Below are 19556 nucleotides of genomic sequence, written 5' to 3'. Positions count from 1 at the left end.
GCCAGGGCCAAGGGGTAGGGGTGGGTGGGTGGGGGACTGGGGGGGTGTATTGGGGACTTTTTGGATAGCATTGGAAATGTAATTGAGGAAAATACCTAATTAAAAAAAAAAGAAAAAAAAAAGAAATTTTCCAAATGAGGACACATTGGTGGGAGCCTTGTGACTTTAATGGTCTGATTTATACCTGTTCACTGAGAATCTGCTAAATTTTGGATGAATTAGTTACTCCTTTGTTCCTGTGATAAAACATCATGACCAAAAGCAACTTAATGAAGAAAAGGTTTAATTTGGCCTATGGTTTCATAGGGATGGAATCTATCAGGGTGGAGAAGGAACAGCATTACAGCAGGAACAGGAAGTCAGCTGGTCTCATGTCCATGGAACTGTTGTACAGGGTAGATGGTGAGGGTACAGGAAGTTATTCCATGATTTTTTTATGCCATGTTATATTTTATGCACAAAGGAATGATTTGAAAAAGATATCAAGGCTTCAGAGAAACTCCAGGAAGAAAAAACTATTTCTGTAATGCAGATCATGGAATCTTGTGTAAAAAAAAAAATTAAAGGTGATGGATGATGGGTGACTCTCTCTTTGAAGTGAAATGTTTATTTAGCCCAGATACATATGGTTAGATAATCCTAGGAATGTGTGCTGACCTAATTCTATTTATATTCTCTTACCCAAGAGAGCAAAATGGGGCTTCTCACACAATCGACACCCCAGATTCTATTGAATGAGATTGTCAGACATAAAAAGTTACAGAAGTGTGGGCTGTGCTCTTAAGACTGGTTCCTTTGTCATATTTATTGGCAATTTTTCTGAATGAAATACAGAAATGGGGAAATAAGAAGGTTTGCTTATGTAACTTCCCTTAAAAATCTCACTCACAGTCAGCTTGATTTCAAAGGAGCTACACTGTGGTTGGGTTAGCGTAGACAAAGCCTTCCTTGGCTTACCACTGGGGAAAACAGATATTTGTAATAAGCTTTGATCTCAATTCAGTTAAAGCCATGGAGGACGAGCTTGACATTCAGGAAACACACCCTTGAGCCATTCTGATGTGACTGCCAAACTTTCCTCCCCAGCCACAGGGAAGATAAAAGCTATGCTTCTGTGATTTAATAAAGGAGAGAGGCACAAACATTTCTACTTAAGTGGAGTCTTCTAGAATGCTTGCTGGAAACTCTGATGCATTTCGGTTCTGGATTCTTTCACATCTCAGAGTACTCAGCTGTCTTGAGGGGGAAGTGATCATTATGTCCCTGAGGGGAAGCACAGCGTCCGGTGTAATTAAATCTGATACAGAGTTGGTCCATAGCATGACAGTGACCTTGCTTTCTGAGGGGGAAAGCATGTTGAATATATTTTGTCCACATTGAATGCCAAGTACTTTGGTAGTATGTACATATTTCTTACAGTTTAATCTCACAACATATCTGAGAGTATTATTACTATTTTTATGGATAAAAAATGTCCCTCTATCACACAGGCCTGGAATTTGAATCCAAATCAACATTTTTGCTAAGATATTTCCTACTAACAAGGGGTAAAGGGACATAATATCTGAAAGCAAAGCCTGTAGAATCACCTGCTGTGAACTTTGGTTAAGAAGGTCCATTTGTTGAGGAATAAAAGAGCCAAGGTTAGAAAACTGAAGATAGCCCTTTACACTTTTAGTTTGAGACAGGGTCTTCCTAACTCACCCAGGTTAGCTTGGTATGTAGCTCAGGCTACATCACTTGGGCTTGTGATCCTCCTGTGTCAATCACCTAAGGAGCTGGGATTATAGCTGAAAGAATAGTCTTACAGGAAAGGACATTTGGACCTTATGAAGTGGGAGATTTGTGTAACCAAGACGGCAGGAAAAATCCACCAGAGTAAAATGAAAGAAAATCTATGTATAAGGGTCAGCAAAGTTAAACCTGGGAAGATGGTGCTGAGGCCAATTCTGAAAAGTGAGGTGAGGATAAAATTAGGGTTCAAAGCTAATGGAGTCTGAAGAGAATGACAGTGTTAGAGAATGAATTGAGACACCTTGACTTTGAATGGGAAAGTGTTGCAAGTCCTGGTTTTAATGGAATTTGATGCACAGATGTGGTAATGGGTCACAGCTACTTTCTAGGAGTGAGTTCAATTTAGTGTTGTGTTAAATATCTTATCAAAAAGATTCCTCACTGGTGACTTCTATATATAAATGTTTGGGTCTTTTGTTGTTGCTTTGACCTTGACTCTGTTTCCCAAGAAAAAGATGGAACACTTTGATGATTATTTCGGTTGTGTGGTGGTTTGAATAAGAATGGCCCCCATAGGTTAATATATTTCAATGCTTAGTCACCAAGGAGTGGGACTTTTTGAAAGGATTAGAAGGATTAGGACATGTAGCTTTATTGGAGGAAGTGTGTCAATGGGGGTGGAGGTTGGGATTTCAAAAGCACATGCCAAGTCCAGTCTTGCTCTCTCTTTCTGCTGTCTGTGGATCACAATGTAGTTCTCAGTTACTTCTCTAGTACCATGCCTGCATGCTACCATGCTCCTCACCGTGATGATAATATACTCACCTGTAAAATTATAAGCAAGCTCCCAATTAAGTGATGTATTTTTATGAGTTGCCTTGGTCATGGTGTCTTTTCACAGCAATAGAACAGTGAGTAGCATATATGCATAAATCAGAAAGTGTGAAGTTCAGAATTAATGTTAGAAAAAACTTATGCCTCATTTCTCTTATCTCTGAAAATAAAGTAAAAGAGAGACACGCCATTTTCTTTTTTTTAAAATTTATTTATTATATGTGAGTTGTAGCTGTCTTCAGACACTCCAGAAGAGGGAGTCAAATCTCATTACGGATGGTTGTGAGCCACCATGTGGTTGCTGGGATTTGAACTCAGGACCTTCAGAAGAGCAGTCAGGTGCTCTTACCCACTAAGCCATCTCACCAGCCCCCGACAAATCATTTTCTTGAGTGAGGTGTTATCAGCATGCGAAGCACTATGTCCCCTTCATAATCCCGATTCTTGTCCTTAAAATGCAAATGGAAAAAGAAACTAATGTCAACTAGCCTCTTCTGATTAATGAACAATTCAATTCATTTCAAGCAAAGAAATAATATTGAATTTTAAAAAAGGATGTGGTAACTCTGAATGTTAGTGTGTGTGCAGCATAAAGTCATAAGCTTTCCACATACAGGTGTAATGCTCTTAGTGACTGACACAAAATATTCAGGAAATCTGGGATGCTATAAAAAGAACAAACCTAAGAATAGTAGGAATAGAAGAAGGAGAAAATTCTCAGCTCCAAGGGAAAATATTTTCAATAAAATCATAGGAGAACATTTCCTTAATCTAAAGAAAGATGCCTATAAACATACAAGAAGCTTACAGAACACCAAATAGATTGAACCAGAAAAAGATCTTCCCACCACATAATAATCAAAACACTAAATACACACTACACAGAAAAAATATTAGAAACTGGAAGGGAAAATGACTAGTAAAATATAAAAGTAGACCTATCAGAATTACAGGTGACTTTTCAACAGAGACTCTAAGAGCCAGACAGGCCTGGGCAGATGTCTTACAGTCTCAAAGAGACCACAGATGGCATCCCAGACTACTATACCAGCAAAATTCTCAATTACCACATATGTAGAAACCAAGATATTCCATGACAAAAGCTAATTTAAACAACATCTATCCACATATCCAGTCCTGTACTAGAAAGAAACCTTCAAACCAATGAAGCTAAATACACTCAAGAAAACACAGGAAATAAATAATTCCACACCAGCAAAATCAAAAGAAGATAAACATGCGCACACATAGGCACACACATTGTACAACCACCAACATCAAAATAACAGGAATTAACAATTATTGGTCATTAATATCTCTCAATATCAATGGACTCAATTCTCCAATAAAAAGACACAAACTAATAGAATGGATGCAAAAACAGGATCCAACATTCTGCTGCATACATGAAATACATCTTAGCAACAAACATAGACATTACCTCAGAGTAAAGGGCTGGAAGAAGATTTTCCAAGCTAACAGACCCAAGAAACAAGCAGGAGTAGTCATTTTAATATACGATAAAATGGACTATCAACCAAAAGTAATCAAGAGATGAGGAAGTACACACTTTATACCCATCAAAGGAAAAATTCACCAAGATAATGTTTTAATTTTGAATATCTATGCCCCAAATGCAAGGATACCCACATTTATAAAATAAACATTATAGTTAGGCTGGAGCCCCTACTTATCCTCTGCACAAGCTGGGAAAGCCCATCTGCCCTCCTTCTCCAACTCTGCCCACACTGGGAAAACTCATCTGCTTGGAGAAAACTCCGAGCTAACATGTCATTATTTGTCCTCTCCCCATTTCCGTCAGCCCACCCAACAGTGCCTGCCCAGGGGCTCAGTTTTTGAGGATGTATGGACACACTCCCAGCTCCTAGCTGGCATGTCATCATTCCTTGCCTAAACTCTATAAAACCCCCTTGTTTTAGCCCAGATGTATGGCTTCACTGACCTTCATCTGTTTGATCGGTGAATAAGGGCTGCTTCCTAATAAACCTGGCTTGATCTACTTTTAATCTGGTCTAATCTGGCCTATATCTGCATCACTGAGGGAGACAGAGAAAATACCTATCAATTACTAAAGCTTAAATCACACATTGAACTCCTCACATTAATAGCGGAAGACCCCACTATTAATGGCTAATCCTGCTTGTTTCTTGGGTCTGTTAACTTGGAAAATCTTTTTCCAGCCTTTTACTCTGAAGTAATGTCTATGTTTGTTGCTATGATGCATTTCTTGCATGCAGCAGAATGTTGGATCCTGTCTTTAACACCTCACCCGTCCCAATAGACAGGTCATCCAAACAATAACTAAACAGAAATAATGAAACTAACAGATGTTATGACTCAAATGGACCTAACAGTTATCTACAGAATATTTTACCCCCAAACAAAAAATATACCTCTTCTTAGTACCTCATAGAACCTTCTCCAAAATTGGCCATATTGGTCACAAAGCAAATCTGAATAGATATAAGAAAATTGAAATAACTCCCTGTAGCTTATCAGACCACCATAGATTAAAGCCGGACTTCAACAACAACAGAAACAACAGAAAACCTACAAACTCATCGAAATTGAACAACTTTCTACTCAATGACCACTCAGCCAAGGAAGGAATAAAGAAAGAAATTAAAAACTTACTAGAATTCCATGAAAATGAAGGTACAGCATATCCAAACTTAATGAAAGCAGCAGTAAGAGGAAAGTTCATACCACTAAGCGCCTTTACAAAAACTTGGAGAGATCTCATATAAGCAAATTAACAGCACACTTGAAATCTCTAGAATAAAAAGAAGCAACCACATTTAGAGGAGTAGACAACAGGAAATGATAAAACTCAGGACTGAAATAAATGAATTAGAAACAAAGAGAACAATACAAAGAAATCAATGAAAGCAAGAGTTAGTTTTTTTTAAAGAAGATCAACAAGATAGGTAAACCCTTAGCGAAACTAAAAGGTAGAGAGAAAGAGAGAGAGAGAGAGAGAGAGAGAGAGAGAGAGAGAGAGAGAGAGAGAGAGAGAGAGAGAGAGAGAGAGAGAGAGAGAGAGAGAGAGAGAGAGAGAGAGAGAGACTATTGAAAGTAACCAAATCAGGCAGGGCCAGGTTATGAAGCCAAGCAACAAGAGCAACTAGAGAACCATTCCATGGGCAATCACCAACCCCTGACACTATTAATGATACTTTGTTATGTTTGCAGACAATAGTCTAGCATAATTGTCCTCTGAGAGTCTTCACCCAGTAGCTGACTCAGATGCAGACACCCAAAGCCAAACAGTGAATGGAGCTTGGGGACTCTCATGGAAGAGTTGGGGAAGGATTGAGGGCCCCACAAGAGATAGGAACTCCACAGGAAGACAAACAGAGTCAACCAATCTGGACCCTTGGTGCTCAAAGAGACTGAACTACCTACCAAAGAGCATACATGGGCTGGACCTAGGCCACTGGTACATAGACAACAGATGTACAGCTTGGTCTTCCTGTGGGTCCCAAACAACTGGAGTGGGGGCTATCACGAAAGCTATTGCCTGTCTGTGGGATATGTTATTATAGCTAGGCTGCCTTGTCTGGTCTCAGAGGATGCACCTAGCTCTGCACAGAGACTTGATGTGCCAGGGTGGACAGGTACCCAGAGGATTCTTCCACTCTCTCAGAGAAGAAGAGGAGGGAAGATTGGAAGAGGAATTTTGGGAGGTGGTGACTGGGAAGGGGGACAGCAATTGGGATGTAAAGTGAATAAATAAATAAATATAATATTTTTAAAAAGGAACAAAATCAGAAATGAAAAGGAGGACTGTGGACTTTGAATATGCTTAGCCTAGGGAGTGGCACTATTGGGAGGCGTGGCCTTCCTGGAAGAAGTGTGTCATTGTAGGGGTGGGCTTTGAGACTTTCCTGCTAACAGCCTGAGAGTAGTCTGCTCCAGGTTTCCTTTGGATGAAGATATAGAACTCTCAGCTCCTCCGGGGCCTTGCCTGCCTGGAGGCTGGTGTGCTTCCTGCCATGAAAATAATGGACGAAAACTCTGAATCTGTAAACCAGCTGCAATTAAAAGACTTGCCTTGGTCATGGTGTCTGTTCATAACAGTAAACCCCAAACTAAGACAAGGATATAACAACAGACACTGAAGAAATTCAAAGAATCATTAGGTCTTCCTTCAAAACCTATATGCCACAAAATTGGAAAATCTATATAAAGTGAATGATTTTCTTGATAGATTCCACTTACCAAAGTTAAGACCAGATAAACAATTAAAATAGTCCTATAACCCTTAAAAAATAGAGGAAGTCATCAGAAATCTCCCAACCAAAAAAGCCCAGGGCCAGACAGTTTTCATGCAGAATTTGACATGACATTAAAATTAGACATGACATAAAATTAGAGCTAATACCAACATTCCTCAAACTATCCCATCTCTTTCTCTTCCATCTTTTCTCGTTTCTTTCCTTTTTCCTTTCTTTCTCCTCTTCCCTTCCTTTCCTCCCCTATCTCCATAACTAACTTTTTCTGCATGTCTACCTCTATTTTGATATCTATCTCCATCTTCATGTCTGTCTCTAATTCCACATCTATCTCTGTCTCTGTTTGTCTCTTTCTCCATGTTTATCTTCATGTGTTTGTCTGCTCCCATGTGTATCTCTGTCTCCATGTCTATCTTCATTTCCACATCTATCCGTTTCTATAATCTATCTCTGTCTTCATGCCTACCTCTATGCCAATGTCTACCTGTCTCCAGTCTCTCTTTATGTCCATTTCTATCTCTAGGTTTAGTTTACCTCTATCTACATGTCTGACTCTAGCTTTTTCCCCTCTACCTCCATCCATCTCTCTGAAAAACATTTTGTCATGGGAACAAATTTGAATTCTTACCTTTTTACCCATTTCAGATTCTTCAAAATGGCATGTGAATATTCAGCCTCAGATTTTCTTTTACACTTGATTCATTTCTACTCTTGATCCCATCTGTGTTCAGACACATTTTGTTTGCATTAACATGATTTTACTTTCAACCTTGGCCTTAACCTGACTTTATTATTACAGGAAATCCTTGTCTGAAAAAAACAAAAACAAAAACCTTATTTTAGAATCTCCTAAATTTTTATGTGAGAAATCAATTTGTTCTCATTAAGTGACTATCCTCTTCTCAGAACAATAGATCACCCCCTTGAGTTCATCACATCATCATTTGCTCTTTTAAGACTCTTCAAAGTGCCCGTCCTCACTGCCACACATTAACCTTATACTATTAAACTATGAGCTTGTTCAGAACCAAGCACATCATTTGGCTGAGAGTCTTAAATATGCCTTCAGACTTCAAAAATGCTGCTTCCTAAAAGAACACAAAAAGAAACCTGTCAATGTTTGCAAGGAGGTTTTAGACGTGGCCCTAAGAACACAGGAAGCAAAGACAAAAGTAGAAAAAATGAACCTTTATAAAATTACAATGTATCCTCACAGCCATGAGAACTAACAGGATGGGCAGATAACCTAAAGCATAAGAGAAGATATTTTCCACACATGCATTTTCTGAGGGGATGTGTCCAGCACTTATAATAACACTAGGAAGTCAGTGTCAGTAACAGCAGCAGCAGTGACAGTGTCTGATTGAGAATAGGTGGTAGGTCTAAACAGACAGTTTTCAAAAGTAAATATTCATGTGGCCAGTAGGCATCTATATTGAAATCAAAGCTGGTCATCCCTGGTTACCAGGGAAGCAGAGATGAGAACCACACTGAGATATGACCACAACCTAGTAAAAATGGCTATGTTCAGTAATACTGAAGATAGTACTGACAGGGATGTGGTAGGCATGGAAAGTGGGTGAGACATTGTGGAAAGTAGTGTGGAAGCTCACCAAAAAGATAACAATGATCCAGCAACCTCACTCCTGGGTGTAAATCTGAAAAAAAATGAAATTTTCTTTAAGACATGCATAGCCCTTTATTTATTATATATAAACATTAGCCTCTCCCAATTGATGAGGCTCCTTATTGACTATTCAATGCAGAGTAGTTGGCCTTGAAGCTATTACACACCTCCAACAAAAAAAATGGAATTAGCTGGTTATATTTATATATTTTTGTGTATACACACACAAGCTTATGTATAACAGTAATAATCAAAGACAAAGAGACCATCGACTTGAGAAAGGGGGAGGGGTTCAAGGGAGAGTAGCTGGGAGGGGCTAGAGGGAGGAAAGGCAGTGGGGAAAGTGATGCAACTCTGTTTTAACTAAAATAATATTTTTAAAAAGCAAAGAAATAGAAACAACAGGAAAGTAGATGATGAATGAGCAGATAGAGAAAATGTGTTGCAGCTATATCATGGATGCTAAGCGGCCAGGCAAAGAAACGGATTTTGTCATGTGTGAGGATGTGGATGGACTGGAACTCATCACGGTTAGTGAAATAAGGCAGGCATGTAAAGACAAAACTACAGGATCTCACTCACATATGTAATCTAAAAACATGAATTTCAAAATGCTACTGGAGGTTGGGAAGAGAGGGTATAGGGCAGCCTGGGCAAAGGCTGACCAATCAGTCAGATAGGAATGAGAAGCCCTGCTGTGTCTCTGTGCAGCAAGTGCCTGTAGACAGCAGAGATGTGCATCTGGACATTTTTTTCAAAACCAGCAGAAAGGATTTTAAATGCTTTCTGCTTAACCATGAAGCAAAGACAAATACTTGAAGGGATAGACATATTCTACCAGATCCTAATAATGTTTGATGTGCAGTATATAGAGTATCCCATGATGTTGAATTTTCATGTATCTGTAAAGACTAATTTAAATATTGTTTTAGAGTGAAAGGCAAAGCACCAAGAAGGACTAAAGGTCTAAAGGTCAAGAGGGACTGGCGCACTGTAACAGGAACTTCCCTTACTCCAAGGTTATTTTTGTTTTAAAAAAATTGTTAGAAATGCTGGTGTCTGAAGTAGGACCTGGTGTAGCACAGTGGGGGATCTCTAGGTGTATCCAACCAGTCAGGAAATCCCTTCTCACAGTGTTTCCCTCACCAAAATGATTAGGAACACACAGCTGACCAAAGCAGCTTACAACCAGTGTAACAGAAAGATTTTTGTCTCCCTTCAGGAGTATTTTACACTCTCTAGCATTAATCTGGATATAAATGTTGTCAGTTTCATGACCGGAGACAAAGGGGAGAATTTGGTTTGTTCTAAGCAGAAGTGGTAGAAGGACTGAGTTTAATGGGGTTGGGAATCCACTGCACCATAGCAGCTGTTAAAGATGTTGCCTGATGCAATCATGTGCTAGCTTTGACAGTGTTAGCTTTCCTTGAACACCATGTACTCTTTCTGAACAGTTACAATCATTCCAAAACTTAAGCAGTTATGGGTAGATTTAGACTATAGCCACTGAAATTTTTATGCCACCAACTAAAAATCAGATGTCCCATGAAAGTGTCAGAGCTCACAGCCAAAGACTGTTGACAAGGAACTGTTGAATGTTCGCATCACTTAAGCGTTTTGTAGGTTGGTAATTTCCCAAGATACCAGTAAAGGTGCTGAGAACTAGAGAAACCCACAAAAGTACTTAGGACAATCAGCAAGCTGGATTGTCATGCATTGGAGGAGTGGGAAGTACATGCCCTGTGACCCAGTTTTCAATCACGTAGGCCATTGAGCTGTGATTGTCTAGGGTGTTTATTTTCAACAGCGGAGCTCAGCTCTTTTCATACATTGTCATTTAAAAGGAAAAGGGAAAAAATCCTGTCTTTTACAATGTAAGCCAGGTATTACTCTATATCCTAACAGCAATAAGCCCAATACAGCATTTGTGTCAGATCCCAGTGAGATCTGATTTGTGTGTAGTTTGTATCAGTCATATTTTCCAGGAGCACGGGTAGTAATCACAAGGTTGATTGTAAGTTTTGCTTTTAACATGCATGATTATGTGAGCCCTAGACAATCCTGTGAGGAGAGGATCACAACAAATTGATTTTACAGTGAAGATGGTGTTCAACCATAAGGCATGACTTTCCATGGGTCACATGGTAAATCACAAAACCAGAGCCAGAACCCAGAACTCCTGTCTCCTACAAACACTCCCCTTGCTCTACAATACCCAGATCCCAGCTAATATATTTAAAAATAATTACAGAAGAGATGTTACAGATCCCTCAGATACAATCTGACCAATGTTCATTTTGAAGAAAGTGAACTAATCCAGAGTTAATTTTAATTGCATTCTCTATCCAAGAACAGCAACCATGAAAAAAGAAATTAGAAGATGGTGTTCAAGATGGATATTCTTGTCTTTATTGTAACTCCTGAAGCCACAGGATACTTGTAGCAAGTTCTCCTTAAGGTCTTCTTTGGTTTTATTGTATCTGAAAATGAAAGACAAGCTTAGAACATTCTTAAGCATAGTGGGCTCTGACACAGGCCTTCCTTGGTGGGTGTCTCCATATATTGCAAACAGATTATCTGGGAAGGAGTATGCTCACATGTAGCACAGAAGACAATAGCAGGCATCTTCAGATTTCAAGTACTTGAGGTATGATACAGGATACTTGTTTTACATGAGGTTTGAAAGTTAATGTTCCCATTCACCATAAACCCATGTAATGCGTGTGGACACAGGCTATGTGGGCTTAGGGAATTTACCCTAGTTCACACAGCATTACTTACCTGAGTCAGAACTTGAAGACAGGTCTGTATGAGTCTGAAGTTGTGCCTTTGTTCTACCACTCTGCTGTCACAGCTTTGAGCATTGGAGGGAGAAAGAGATGGAGAGGGGTACTAGAGAAGGAGGAAAAGGAAGAAATAGAGAGACAGCCTGGTAGAAGAGTTTAGGCATGTGGACATCACTTGGAGAGATCAGACATGGTTCTCTTCTAGGTGTAGCCTGAAGAACAGGGTTCTGAGATGCCACCTGACCTTATGTCATGCACCTGGATTGCTGAGCCTCACCACAGTTTTCTAGATCAGCTCTGTGAGTCACAGAGACTGGTTTGACATTTTTTTTGTTTTTTGGTTTTTTTTGTTTGTTTTTGTTTTTTCAGAAGTGGGGCTTACCTTCGAGGAAAGAAAGCCTGAATAGCAAAATAAGTTTTGTTTCCACAAACAACTTAAAATGCTTTTCTCGGCCTCTGTAGTGTGTGCTTACTGAGTGCAGAGAACATTGTTTTCCAAGCCATGGGGAAGATGCAGTCTGTAAGACATGTGTAGTAATAAATGTGGAGCTACAAATTGTGGTGCACACTAGCTTTAAAGTTCAGGATGGTGCTGGTCATGGTGGCCCATACCTTTAATCCCATCACTCAAGAGGCAGTGGTAATTATGCCTGTGAGTTCCAGGCTATCTAGGCTATTTAGAGACTCATCTAAAAAAAAGTTTAGGATAGTACAAATTCTGAGAATTTGTAGCAGATGATCTAATTTAGATTAATGTAAGCATGAAAAGTCTCTCAGAGGGAGTGGGTATTACACCAAGAGCTGGAAAGCAGGGAGAGAGAGGAAGAGGAAGAAGGAGAAATAGAGGAAGAGGAAGAGGGACAAGGAGAGGGAAAGAGAGAGACAGAGACTGAGAGAGGCACAGAGACAGAAAGAGTGAGTGAATGAATGAGTGAATGAATGAATATTGTAGGAGAAATATTTTAAATCAGACCCCCTAATGGGATAGTTGCATTCACTGGGACCCCCTCAGGACAGCCACATTCACTGGAACCCCCCTCAGACCCTCTCATTGAGGTCAGGCTGTGCTCTGCTTCCAATTACTCTTTGTTGTGTGAAAGCAGCTTCAGGACTTGGCTAGTCCTGAGTGACTCCATTTTACAGGCAGCATTTGACTCCTGTTTGAGGGCTGATACAGAGGCAGGGTGCTCTCAGTTGTCAGCAGCACCACCAAAGAGTTACATACAGACTGATAAATGATGTATTCCTGAAAGTACAAAACTATTATCTTTGAATTTATTAAAGTAAGTTAGAACACATGAGGGTATTGAAATCACATTAGGAAAATCATGTCTGGAAACTTTTCAAACATACAAAATTAGGAAAGGTTGAAACACCCTCACTTGGACTCCTGGGATAACAACAGCCCTACTGATCCATCATGTGACCTCCTGGTGTGCATATCAAGAGACCACAAGCAGATAACTACTGCCTGTCTCAAGAATCATTGATCCATCTATCTATCTATTCATCCATGTACCCATCCACCCATCCATCCATCCTCTATTCATCAACCCATTTGGACCTGTTCCTGCACTTTAATAACAAACACTTCACTCCTGTCACTGGGCTTGGCCCTGAGACCCTGTGACTTGGCTTACCCTCTAGCAACATTATTATTAAATTTGTAGCCACCTATATTAACTTTCCATCTGTATTAGCTCTCAGTTTCCTGTAAGGCCTCTTTGACGTTTGAAGCCTCTTAATCCATTTGTACCCATTCTGTAACTCCAACCACACACACACAGTGGACTATATGTGTGATTTGAGAGTCAGTTTTAGCACGTATGACTGGAATCTTCTCCATGCCCTCCATATTCAGACCTATATTCTTAACAAGTACTCTTGGATGTGTCATGTGCCCACATATCGAAAACTCAAGTCATGGCTTTTACCCCCAAACCACTTATATTTAGCTTTTCATATGAAGACAAATTGAGAGATGAGATAGCTAAGTGGAAAATGGAAACCAAGTATCACTGTCTGTCTTACCCATTAGGAATTCAGACTGCTAAGCTCTTCCTCATCTTGTGTGCTTTCCCTTCAGATTCGTGAAGCAGGGAGGAACCTGAAGACCCATGTCTTTGGTGCTTCTACTCAAAAGCAAAAGTAAAGAAGATCTCATCTTCTCTCATTTTGATGCCCAAAGTAATAGCTGAGCTTTATTTTAGGAAGCCACGTGCTCAGAAGGAAGTATGCTTGGAAATTCCTGGTGATGGCAACAGTGCCTTCCAAACTTAGCAACACAGTCTCCCTCTGTTTTCTTGTTTTAGTAACTGTACTTTCCTATCTCCCTCTGTCATCCTTCTTCTGAGTCCTACCCTGACCTTGACCCTGACCTTAACCCTAACCCCTGAAGCCTATGAGCTGAGGCTTGGATCCTAAGGGACCCCACTCAGAGTTTCAGTCAGGTGTTCCTTTCTCTGGCCTTTCTCTCTTTCTCCTGGGGTGGTCTCTTAGTATTAGTCAGCTAGGACTTCCCTGACTCCATAGGCTGTATTCTCACCTGAATCAGCTGGTTGTTTCTCCATGTTTTACTTTCTGATCTTTAAAAGAAAGTTTTTAGTGTTTAAAAAGCTGCTTTCTTTTCTAAATATCCCTCTCAAGACCACCCCTGTAATGTTAAACTAGAACACAAGTCTAATTTAAAATCAAACCCATGCCATGTGCTATTTGTTCTGGGTACGATCTGTACTTTCCCTGAAGGAAATAAACATTATTGTTTTAGTGTGTGAGAGGTTACAGGACAAGGCTTAGAAGGGTCCGAGAAGGCATCAGATAGCGTCTTTAACAATGTTATAGCCATGGAATCTGCTTCTCCCTCAAGATTCATGAGGCGAGAGAGGGTCTGATTCAACACTGTTAAGTTAAAAATTCTCTGTAAGATGGGGGAGGGATAAACAGCAGCGTGGGGGCATGAAGAACGTTAACTGCCAGAGTAGACAAGTAAATTAACAAAACAAAGAAAATATATATCTTTACAACCTAATCTAGGCTTTTGAGTTTGTCTCTAGAAGTAAAAGAAGTGAGTGCCCTCTGCCAGCAGGAGAATGACTGTGGTGGAAAGACCTGAGGTGCAGGGAAGCCTGGCTGCAGCATTGGGGCCTCAGAGCACAGAGAGCCTGTGGGACATGGGTAGAATTGCTGATTTTGATCCAGTATTGGGATGTGTGCTAGGTCTGAGAGAGAGACAGAGACAGAGACAGAGACAGAGACAGAGACAGACAGAGACAGAGAGAAAGACAGAGAGACAGAATGTGCCAAACAATAAAGGGGTATTTAGGGGTATTCACCCAGAGACTTTCTGCAATGAGTTGGCAGGAGCTTTCTGCAATGAGTTGGCAGGCTGCAGAGCTGGGTGTGGGATCCTTTCCCAGGGAACTAGCCACAGGCAAGGTTGCAGGGTGGTGTCACTGTGCATGGAGGGTAGTGAAAAGTACATAGCAGTCAAGAGTCCCAGTGTTGTTGAGGTAGAGGACTGGGTCTGACAGATTCAGCATCACAATCCACTAGGGACTGAGAGGCAATTCAGAGGAAACTGAAATTCCCCCACAATGGGATCCAGCCAGAGGCCATCAAGATATTATACACCCAGAATTGTCCCCAGGGCTGGAAGACTTCATCGAGCCAAGGACATACACAAACATTAATTGCTCCATCCTAGCAAACATCTCTCTCCTTGGACATTTGAGAAGAAGGATGATTCCCTCGAGAGAGAAATTATAGAAAAACTGTCTAAGAAACAAGTCTTTGTTCTTACCGGAGTTAGGAGAAAATGTCCTAGAATTTATCAACTATGTGGGGGTAGTTCAAAATTATAATCGTGATGATATGGGTCTGGAAACATACTTCTAAGTGGCTATGGGGGTGTTGTGAGGTTCAGCTGAAGAGGGGAGATCCATTCTAAATGTGAGAAGCAGCACCCCATGGGGTGGAATCCCACACTGGATAAAAAGAGAAATCAAGCAGAATACCACATTCATATTTCTGCATCCTTTCTGCAGGCACAGTGTGATCAGCTATATTCGCAGCTGTGCCTTCTCCATAGTGATAGACTTGACTAAAGTCAAGTAAACACCTCCTCCTTTAGACTGCTTTTTGTCAAGAGTCTTATCATAGCAATGAGAAAAGTACAGAACACACACAGACAGAGACACACACATGTATACACAAACAAAGGGACACATGCACAAATGAGCACAAACACACAGAGGCACACATGCACACACACACACATACACAAAGGAACACATGCACAAATGAGCACAAACACACAGAGGCACACATGTACACACACACATACACACACACACAGGAACACATGCACACATGAGCACACACACACACACACACACACACACACACACACACAACCCATAGATAGTGGATGAGGCTTGGCTCATGAAGTTTCAGAAAGGAATAAGGACTTTACCAGAAACTGGCTAGAAGCTATTCATGATATGTTTGACAAAAAAAAAAAAATCTGTTTGTATCCTGACCATGTTTTTTGTTTGTTTGTTATTTTGTTTCCGTTTTCGATTTTAATTTATTTTTTCTGCCCATGTTTTGAGACCTTGAGTAATAGGATAATTTGTTTGGTAGGGTAAGTTCAAGATAGAATTCAGGCTACAGCATGTTTACCACCCATTAAAATTGCAGTGGGAGAAACCAGAGAGGGACAGAAAAATAGTGTATGTCCTTCTCTGAACACAGAAGGTGAAAAAAGTATGTGGATGCAGGGATGAATGGAGATAAAAAGGAATATGACCTAACTTTATCCTAGTCATTCATTAATCTCTTAGCAATTTTCTTCCAAAAATAAAAGAAGAGGAAAATGGATTTTGCCCCCAGTTTCACACGAGGAATATTTCTCCTACCCACACATTCCTATTTCTGGTTTCCCAGAGTAATGGGCACCAGTAAGGGACTCATCCAGAGACAGGGCCTCTTGGAACCATGCAGTGGAGTAGTGTCCTTCCTTCCTCCCAGGATGCAGTCAGATTCTTGGCTGCCACTCAAGCACATGTTCTCCAGCTTACATTTGTAACCAGAAAGCAGCATGGGACTTGCAGTTTAGATTACCTTGGGGAAACAAAATCAAACAAACAAACAAACAAACAAACAAACAAACAAAGCTTATTTCTGACATCATCTCTCAAGATGAAAAGCCAGAGCTTGGGCCTGCCTACAGCATGTAACAGGAATTGACTGTGATTTAATCCTGAGGGTAACAGGGATATTTATCAGGAACAACCCAGTGCATTGTTTGTTATGCCTCAGTGACCTTTACCACAACACATGTTGCCGGCACCTGGCAGTCATTTGCTAATGAAGCTCAGAAAATGTGAGTCCATCCCATGAGAAATGTAGAATGAAAGAGGATGGTCTCACATATATCCGTCCTTCTCCTAGTTGCATGAATGTGCTCATTTCTAAAGATTTGGGGCCATCTACGCCAGGCTTTGTGGGGAGGAGGAACTCATGTGCCAATGAAGTGGAAACCCAAACCTCCTTAAAATCAAACGGAAGAGGCAAATGTCTACTGAGAGAAAGATAAACTCATCAGCAGATCACACCAGAGACTCTGAAGATCAACAGTGTCATCTGGGCTGAGATCCATGGAGCATACAGACCCTGGCATTTATAATCATAATGGAGTCTCAGAAACAAATTAAAGTGTCTAATTACAAATTCCATTTCATAGCCCATGTTAGTTACATTTGTGTTGTTACCAAAATGCCTGACAGAAAATTAACAATGTAAGGTTTAATTTGGCTCAGTTTGTGTGTGTGTGTGTGGGGGGGGGCGGGGGCGGGGGGGTAGTTCATCATGGTGGAGAAGACAGGGTAGAGTGTCTCTAGCCAAAGCAGTAGAAGCAGCAGAGAACTGACTAGCATGGAGCCCAATAGCCTGGGTCAACAGGCTCAGCCTTGTTCACTTACTTCCAGTCAATTCTGATCTCTTAGGAGCTCCGTAGCCCCAGAGACAGCATTATGACCTGGGACTATAAGCACAAGCCCTTATAAGGCATTCCATATTCAAACCCTCACATACCCAAAACCTACTAATCTATTTTTTATTTTAAAAGAATTATATTTATTTATTTTATTTTTATTTTAAATGTATGAGTGCTTTGGTTGCACTCCTATGTATCTGGTGGCAATGGAGGCCAGAAGGGGACATCACATCCTCTGGAAATGGAGTTACAAATAGATGTGAGTTGCCATATGGATATGGGGAACTGAACTGAGGTCCTCTGGATAAGCAGTCAGTGCTCTTAACTACTGAGCCATCTTTCCAGACCATATAAGCCTACTGGTCTTTTTTTTTTTTTAATTTTTTGAAAAATTAGGTATTTTCTTCATTTACATTTCCAATGCTATCCCAAAAGTCCCCCATACCCTCCCCCCTCCCCACTCCCCTACCTACCCACTCACACTTCTTGGCTCTGGCGTTCCCCTGTACTGAGGCATATAAAGTCTGCAAGATCAATGGGCCTCTCTTTCCACTGATGGCTGACTATGCCATCTTCTGATACATAGGCAGCTAGAGACACAAGCTCCGGGGGGTACTGGTTAGTTCATATTGTTGTTCTACCTATAGGGTTNCAGATCCTTTTAGCTCCTTGGGTACTTTCTCTAGCTCCTCCATTGGGAGTCCTGTGATCCATCCAATAGCTGTGAGCATCCACTTCTGTGTTTGCTAGGCCCGGCATAGTCTCACAAGAGACAGCTATATCAGGGTCCTTTCAGCAAAATCTTGCTAGTGTATGCAATGGTGTCAGTGTTTGGAGGCTGATTATGTGATGGATACCCGGGTATGGCCTACTGGTCTTTTAGTAGGACCATTGATGAGGGTAGAAATTGAATTTTAGTTCATAAATCTCTGGTGGAAAGGAAAAAGCTCGAAGCTGGTTGGAAAAGTAGCCCTTTACTCTTTATGGTTATATCTATCCTGACATTTGATGCCTAGAATGAAGAGTTTCTGCATGGTGAACTTGTCTTTTGGTTATATCATTATTCTCAGCTGGTCTGTTTCAGATTTAATTGTTTTGGATTGAGATTTAGACAAGACAGTTTTAATTTGAACTTTCCTGGATGCTTCTAACATGTCAGCACTAAAACCCAGCAGTGTCAACCAGCCTTCCAAAGAGTGATTTGTTACTTTGAATATAAAAATTTGGTGGTTATATTTTTTAAAGTACATTAGAGAAATATGAAAGAAGCTCATTGTCATTATTGCTCAGGACAAAAAAACTTGTCATAAAATGTAGGATTATTCAAAACCAAATCCTCATCCATCTGATCAGATTTGCAAAAGTGGGGTACTTTAGGCTAGATTGTGAGGCAAGAGATAAAGGCTAAAAGGCTAAAAGCAGAACGTTTGTGAAGATGGAAGGATGTTGAACCCTCTAGACAGAGGATGAGGATGAGACATAGAGCAGAAAGTCTAGGAGAAATGCCACGTTCTCTAGTGGTTCTGATAAGGCGTACTGTCAAGGTACTTAAAAACAAAGCATGTGACCAGATAGACATTTTTTCTGTGGAAACAGAGAAGTTTCACCAGTTCTCCTTAGGGTAGATGGACAAACTGACTCTCCAAGCTGATAGATCAATTTGAGTAAACAATGAGGCAAAACTTTGGGCACTATTTCCACCTATGGACATCTCACAAGCTTATAAGCAGAAGAGAAAGACTGAAAGATTACTTTCACAGAGTGAGTCTGCTTATGCTGACCGGGACAGCAGCTTCCACTAACTGCAGGGCTGTCTTGCTTCTGCTCCTAGAGCGTGCCTTGCCATGTGGTGAGTAGTTCAGAACAGTGAGACAAGTCACAGCAGGGAAGTGAGTAAGATCCCAAAGACACTGGCCTCTCCTGTCTGGAAAGTCACCCTGGCACCACAGCTTTCTCTCCCTCCCCGTCTCAGTCAGCAGTGCTGAGCTCTGCAGGAGAGTGCTGATGAGCACCCTTCAACTGAAGCTGCTCTCAAGGAAATGACTGTATCCATGGTCTGATGCTAGATGGGAGCATGGGGGGAGGGGGGCACAGAAGAGTGGCTATGCTGGTCATGTTCTCTTTCTCTTGAGTTAGCTAATCTACAGTTGAGGAATTAACAGTCAGAATAAAATTTAGCAATTTTTAAAAAATTTTTTATTAGGTATTTTCCTCATTTACATTTCCAATGCTATCCCAAAAGTCCCCCATACCCACCCACCCCCACTCCCCTACCCACCCACTCCCCCTTTTTGGCCCTGGCGTTCCCCTGTACTGGGGCATAT

General features: G+C 40.8%; 1 long non-coding RNA gene across 4 annotated transcripts in view; it reads right to left on the bottom strand.

Moving 5' to 3' along the window:
- Nucleotides 1-2868: 2868 nt before the first annotated feature.
- The window catches only part of LOC110291435, a 33551-nt gene continuing 16863 nt past the window's right edge, over nucleotides 2869-19556 (bottom strand). The window contains exons 2-6 of one of the 4 annotated variants that reach the window (XR_002377562.2): nucleotides 16154-16358; nucleotides 13269-13369; nucleotides 8438-8482; nucleotides 7453-7634; nucleotides 2869-3017 (exon numbers count right to left, since the gene is read on the bottom strand). This is a non-coding gene — a long non-coding RNA (uncharacterized LOC110291435). The remainder of the gene's footprint in view (nucleotides 3018-7452; nucleotides 7635-8437; nucleotides 8483-13268; nucleotides 13370-16153; nucleotides 16359-19556) is intronic. The other 3 variants (XR_003836169.1, XR_002377561.2, XR_002377560.2) reach the window with 3 other exon arrangements.

The sequence above is a fragment of the Mus caroli genome, chromosome 3 (genome assembly GCF_900094665.2).
Source record: "Mus caroli chromosome 3, CAROLI_EIJ_v1.1, whole genome shotgun sequence".
Lineage (NCBI taxonomy): Eukaryota > Metazoa > Chordata > Mammalia > Rodentia > Muridae > Mus > Mus caroli.
The sequence above is the reverse complement of the archived record's forward strand: the minus strand, read 5'-3'. Positions and strand labels throughout refer to the sequence as shown.